This window comes from Trichechus manatus, unplaced genomic scaffold (genome assembly GCF_000243295.1).
Source record: "Trichechus manatus latirostris isolate Lorelei unplaced genomic scaffold, TriManLat1.0 scaffold00086, whole genome shotgun sequence".
NCBI classification, from domain to species: Eukaryota; Metazoa; Chordata; class Mammalia; order Sirenia; family Trichechidae; genus Trichechus; species Trichechus manatus.
This window is the reverse complement of record NW_004444022.1, coordinates 4,679,523-4,686,916: the sequence shown is the minus strand read 5'-3', so window position 1 is coordinate 4,686,916 and position 7,394 is coordinate 4,679,523.

The window sequence follows — 7,394 nt, the reverse complement described above, 5'->3', positions numbered from 1 at the left end:
AAGTACATGGGCTAGATCACTATTGAAAGATATAGTAGTATTCTTAGTCTGCATCCTGATAGTATTAGGCATATTAAAACTTATTGTCTCACACACTTAAAAGGCAAAAGAAAGCTTAAGGCAAAATGTTGATGTACATCGACTCTGCTCATTTCAGCAACGTGATTGATGAGAACGTTACTTTTACTTAAGATCCTGGTGAAGAACCAGATGGTATCCAGTGGAAAATCAGCACCATGAATTTAAAGAGCCTGCCATGGCCACCATCTAGGAGCCCGACTAAGTCCAGTTATTGATCCCTGATGTGTTATCTCCAATCTCTAATCAAAAGAAGGGAGTGACTTTGGAGTTAAAATTAGAGCCATTATTTCCTGTCCTTGAGTATACAGAAAGTGATCCAGCTGGAGCTGGACTCATACGACTCACAAAGATGCATCAACTGGGCCCTGAGGTATAAAAACAATAGCTAGGACAATCTTGGAAAACATCTTTTAGGGAAACTTTCACATAAACAAATCATAAACAGAGCACAAAATACCCATATATTTTCCACTCAACTTTTTTTTGTTAGCATTTAGTAAATAGTAAGATTTGTTGGACCAATGAAGACCCTCGTGACTGTCGTTATTGAAATTTGTACCAATGATGATTAAGAAAGACAATTCAAAATGTAGCATCACGATGATTTACAAATTTTTAACCAATCTGTGAAAAAGTGAAGCTTTTTTTTTCCCCGATATATACTGATGATTCTGTATCCTTTCTTGGACTAGGGCAGACATAGCTCTGGTAGCATGTTTGTTCATTTCCCACTTTTGCCTCTTTGAACATATGCCAAATAAAATCTTTCTTTTTGCATTACTATAACTTTGTAGTGACTTCACCCTAGGACAGGGTAAAACCTCAGCTCTGTCACTTGCTAGACAGATGACCCTTGCTAAATTACTCTATCTATATGAGCCTCAGTTTCACCATGTGAAAAATTAAGATAATGGATTTTTGTGATTATTTTAAGTTGATAAGTGGGAATGGATCAAGCACATAGTAGGAGCTTGAAGTATATGAATTTCCTTACTTCTGAACAATCTTCCAAAAAGGCATCAGTAGGGTTTGTGTGCTTATTTCAAAGATAAGAGGATAGGACATAAATAAATAAAAAAAAAATAATCACATGATCATCTCAGTCAATGCAGAAAAGACATTTGACAAAATCCAATACCCATTCCTGATAAAAACTCTCAATGAAATAGGTATAGAATGGAGATTCCTCAACCTAATAAAGGGCATCTATAGAAAACCAACAGCCAACATCGTTCTTAATGGAGAGAGGCTGAAAACATTCATCTTGAGAACAGAAACAAGACAAGGATGTCTTTTATCACCACTCCTATTTAACATTGTTCTGGAAATCATAGCTAGAGCAATAAAGCAAGAAAAAGAAATAATGAGCATCCAGATTGGTAATGAAGGAGTAAAACTGTCCCTATTTGCAGATGATATGATATTATATATAGAAAACCCAAAAGACTCCGTGATTTCTCATACTGGAACTAATAGATTCAGCAGAGTAACATGATACAAGATAAACATGCAAAAATCCATTGGATTCCTATATACCAATAAAGAGAACAATGAAAAGAAAATCAGGAAAATAATACCATTTCTAATAGCCCCTAAAAAATAAAATACTTAAGAATAAATCTAACCAGGGATGTAAAAGACCTATACAAAGAAAACTACAAAACACTACTGCAAGAAACCAAAAGAGATCTACATAAATAGAAAAACATACCATGCTCATGGATAGGTAGACTCAACATTGTGAAAACGACAATTCTACTCAAAGCAATCTACAAATACAATGCAAGTACCAACAACACTCTTTAAAGAGATGGAAGAAACAATCATTAACTTTGTATAGAAAGGGAAGAGGCCCTGGATAAGTAAAGCATATTGAAGAAGAAGAAAGTAGGAGGACTCACACTACCTGACCTCAGAACCTACTATACAGCTACAGTAGTCAAAACAGCCTGGTACTGGTGCAACGACAGATACATTGACCAATGGAACAGAATTGAGAACCCCGATGTAAATCCATCCACCTGCAGTCACCTGATCTTCAACAAGGGCCCAAAGTCCACCAGATGGGGAAAAGACAGTCTTTTTAACAAATTATGCTGGCAAAACTGGATGTTCATCTGCAAAAAAATGAAACAGGACCCATACCTCCCACCATACAGAAAAACTAATTCGAAATGGATCAAAGACCTAAATATAAAACCAAAAAGAAGAAATAAGATCAACTCTAGAGACCCTAATATATGGTGTTAATAGGATACAAACCATAACTAACAACATACAAACTCCAGAAGATAAGCTAGATAACTGGGATCTTCTAAAAATTAAACACTTATGCTCATCAAAAGACTTCACCGAAAGAGTAAAAAGAGAACCTACAGATTGGGGAAAAAAATTTTGGCTATTACAAATCCGACAAAGGTGTAATTTCTAAAATCTACAAGAAAATCCAACATCTCTACAACAAAAAGACAAATAATCCAATTAAAAAATGGGCAAAGGAAATGAACACACAATTCACCAAAGAAGATATTCAAGTGGCTAACAGACATATGAGGAAATGCTCGCAATCACTAGCCATTAGAGAAATGCAAATCAAAACCAAAATGAGATACCATGTCACTGCGGCATTACTGGCATGAATCAAAAAAAAAAAAAAAACAGAAAATAACAAAAGTTGGAGAGGCTATGGGGAGATTGGAACCCTTATGCATTACTGGTGGGAACGCAAAATGGTACAACCATTTTGGAAAATGATATGGCACTTCCTTAGAGAAAAGCTAGAAACAGAAATACCATATGATCCAGCCATCCTACTCCTAGGATTATATCCTAGAAAAATAAGAGCCATCGCACGAATAGACATATGCACATCCATGTTCATTGCAGCATTGTTCACAATAGCAACAAGATGGAAACAACCTAGATGTCCATCAACAGATGAATGGATAAACAAACTATGATACATACACATAGTGGGGTACTACTCAACGATAAAGAACAATGACGGATCTGCGAAGCATATCATGACATGGATGAATCTGGAGGGCATTATACTGCGTGAAATAAGTCAATCACAAAAGGACAAATATTGTATGAGACCATTACTATAAAAACTCACGAAAAGTTTTACTCACACAAAAAAAACAATCTTTGATGGTTATGAGGGAGGGTAGGGGTGGGAGTGAAAAAACACTAAATAGATAATAGATAAGTGGTAACTTTGGTGAAGGGTAAGACAGTACACAATACTGGGAAGCCAGCCCAGCTTGTTCAAGGTAAGGCCATGGAAACTCCATGAACAAATCAAAACTCCCTGAGGGACCAAATTACTGGGGTGAGGGCTGTGGGGACCATGGTCTCAGGGTACGTCTAGCTCAGTTGGCACAAATTAGTTTATAAAGAAAATGTTCTACATTCTACTTTGGTGAGTAGCGTCTGGGGTCTTAAAAGCCTATGGATGGCTATCTAAGATACTTCACTGATCTCACCCCCTCAGGAGCAAGGAAAAATGAAGAAAACTAAAGACACAAGGGAAAGATTAGTCCAAAGGACTAATAGATCACAACTACCACGCCCTCCACCAGTCTGAGTCCAGTAAAACTAGATGGTGCCCGGCCACCACCACTGACGGCTCTGACAGGGATCACAGTAGAGGGTCCCAGACAGAGCTGGAGAAAATGTAGAACAAAATTCTAACTCAGAAAAAGACCAGACTTACTGGCTTGACAGAGACTGGAGAAACCCCGAGCGTATGGCCCCTGGACACCCTTTTAGCTCAGTAATGAAGTCACTCCTGAGATTCAACTTTTAGCCAAAGATTAGACAGCCCCATAGGACAAAACAAGACTAAAGGAGCACACCAGCCCAGGGGCAAGGACTAGAAGGCAGGAAGGGACAGGAAAGCTGGTAATAGGAAACCCATGGTCGAGAAGGGAGAGTATTGATGTATCATGGGGTTGTTAACCAAAGTAATAAAACAATATGTGTACTAAATGTTTAATGAGAAGCTAGTTTATTCTGTAAACCTTCATCTAAATTACAAAAAAAAAAAAAAAAAAAAAAAAACAAAGATAAGTGTATAGGGAACACAGAGGAAGATGATGTTATGTTTCCCTGATAGCCTGAGTGGCAAGGAAATAACTTGGAAAAAGGAAGAGGGTGGGATAGAATCCAACTTCCTGAGGCATGAAGGGGGAAAAAAAGTGTGGAAAAATCCCAGGTTGCTAATGGCAAGGCGGCTTCGAGTTCAGTCTGGAAAACTAGCTCACTAGCACTGAAAATTTCAGAGCGTAATGGAACTCAGGCAGTGTCCAAGCAAAACTTAGACTGTGGGACTCCAAAGATTTACCCACCTTCTAATCCCTTGCAGTTTGATTTCTTGAGAAACAATTGTGGGGGTGAAGGAGAGAGGGGAAAGTGAAGCAGGAATCAAGGTATCCTGCTGTTGGTGAGGGGGATAGGAGGCCAGTAAGGAATTCTGGGAAATGAGGAAGAGCTGGAGAGGAAACAACAGCAGTACCCACAAAAAAATCTTTTGCAGAAAATTTTAATCAAGGGGAAACTGCCTTAATTGTACTATGAGGGGCAAAAGTTAGACACAGGATTTCTTGACAGCAAAAGTAACAGTTGGACACTAGGTCAGGAAAGTCCTCTGGAGAAGGGGTCAGTAAATTACCAAGCTTGTGCCAAATCCAGCCAGGGGCCTGGTTTTTGAAAAACACATAAGCTAAGAATGGTTTCTATCTTTTTAAAGGATTATTAAAAATAAATGAAAAACAAAGAATATGTGCTAGAGACCCTAAGTGGCCTACAAAGCCTAAAATATTTATTCTCTGACCCTTTACACAAAAAATTTACCAACTCCTGCTCTGGGAAACTGGCTCATCCTAGCTCCTTGGGATATCGATTTCTCTATATAAAATTTGGGGAGAATTCTTGCCCTGATCACCTCAGGTGGATGTGGTGAGAATACGAGGGAAGCCTGAAAGTCAGAGTGGAAGGGTGGAAGAAAGATGGGAATGTGCTGAACTGAAAATTACTATTTGGGAAAACTTGAGGCCATGTTGTGGAGCACCAGGATGGCTTGCAGAAAAGGTCAAGGGGACTGGAGATGGGAGTGGGGAGGAAGCACTATGGTAAAGGAAGCAGCAGGAAGACATAAGAATAACACTTCATACAAGCCCCCATTACATAGGCAAAAACTCAATGGGGATAAGAGGGAGGAAGGGAAACAACCAAAAAAGAAAAGAAAAGGAAAAAAATCTTCAGACAAGTGCCCAGGGTGTTTCTCTTAGACAAGAGGCTGAGAGGAAACATGTTTCTGCCTAGAGAACAAGGCGTAGACAAGCACTTGCTCATGTGTGGAGCAATTAACTAGCTGGACTGAGGTCAGGAAAACAAAGGGGGACTTTGTCCTCTGTCTATGTGGGACTTGGGGTGCTGAGCAGGTATTTTAGGGCCAGTCTTGCTCAGGAAAGGCCAATTACAGGAAGAGCTGAGTGACTCAGAAGGCCAGTCAATGGTAGCCTCAGAAGGCATCTATACTTAGCACCCTTCCAGGTTTGGAGTCTCTCTTCAACAAGCTCAGCAAGCCACAGCAGTCTTCCAGTCTGCTTCCTAGGGTTGGTGAGCTTCCTCATTTTTAAAGCATCCCTCTAGTGGCCAACTTTTGTTTAGAACTTTCCTTTTGTCTGTAAATTGACATCTAATTTCCTATAATTTCTGTCCCCTGGTTCAGATTCTGTTCTGAACAGCACTAAGTTGGTCATTTCCTTCACTTATAGTAGGAGGAATGGATGATATGTGAAAGAACACTAGACTTGGAGTCAGAAGCCCTGGTTTGGAATCCTGGTTCTTAGGCAATATCCAACCCTTTGAGCCTCATTTGTCTCATCTGGAAAATGGTCAAAATTATACCTGCCCTCTGTACTCCCAAGCTTCATTTGTACAGATCAAATAACTATAATAAGAAAAACACATAATGAATTTGATAGATCCATTTGCAAACTTAATAAGTACATAATCGTGAGCTTTTTTTGGCCATTGCTACTCTGTGCACATGGAGAGAGCATGGGCTTTGGAGTCCATCAAACTCAGGTTCTGTTCCCAGAGCTGGTCTCAATCTGTTGACCACAGATAGCTGTCCCCCTTATGCCCTGACTGAGGGCTGAGGTGACCTCAGGAAGTAGGAGGCATAGAGCTCACTAGGTGGTCAGGGGGAGGAGAGGTAGCTAAATGAAGTTTACAGAAAACCAAGGGCAACAAGACTTAAGAGTCCGCCAATAACCCCACCATACAAGTATCACCTTTACAGAATCCCACTCAAGCTCTTTTTGAGCCCTTCTAGAAACAGGGTACTCACATCTCTCAAGGGGTTCCTTTGGTGGTTACCTCTAATCCTTTCACAAGTTTCTTATTCTGCTGAATGATCATTGGCCTCTCTATAACCTCTACCCTTTGAAACTTGTTCTGTTCTCAGAGAAAAGTCAACAAGTCTGATTCAAATTTGTGCAGGGCTCTGTACAAAGGAGATAAACACACTGCCCTAGTCCTGCAAGAGTATACTGTCCATTTTGGATGCTAGGACAAAGACATGAATTAGGTAGAAATTCTTAAGGGCTAGAACACGAGCACAGCTACATGGATAAGAACCAGTGCTCTCCAGACATTGATCATGCACAATCAGTAAAAATGTTTACTCATATATAAATTATATACATGTACCTCTGTATATAAGAAAACAGACAAATAAAAACAGTTGCCATCGAGTCAATTCTGACTCATGGCAACCCCACGCATGGCAGAGTAGAACTGTCCTCCATAGAGTATTTAATAGCTGTGACCTTTTGAAAATAGATCATCAGGCCTTTCTTCTAAGGCACCTCTGGGTGGATTCAAACCACCAACCTTTTGGTTAGTAGCTGAGCTTTTAACCACTGCGACACCAGGGCTTCAGCCCATATACTTTGTGGCACAAACTGTGCTGAGTACTACCATTTTCTCATTTGATCTTCCCAACAATCCTGTGAGACAGGTGCTATTAGGTGCTTACTTTACAGATGGAAAAACAGATGTTAAGTAACTTGTCCAAGGCCACATAGCTGCTAGCTAGAGGACTGGCTGAGGCTCGAGCTGTGTTCTTAATCACTACCCTCTTCCTGCCTTCCTGTGGTTTCTCAGGGTCCTTCTAGCCCTGCCATGTGAGCATTCAATGGGGGTGTTGCCATCTTAAATGAATATAGGACATCAAGTGCTGGTCTAACTCCTCTTGGCAACTCCCTTACTTTACAGATTGTGGTGCTGAAGACCAGGGA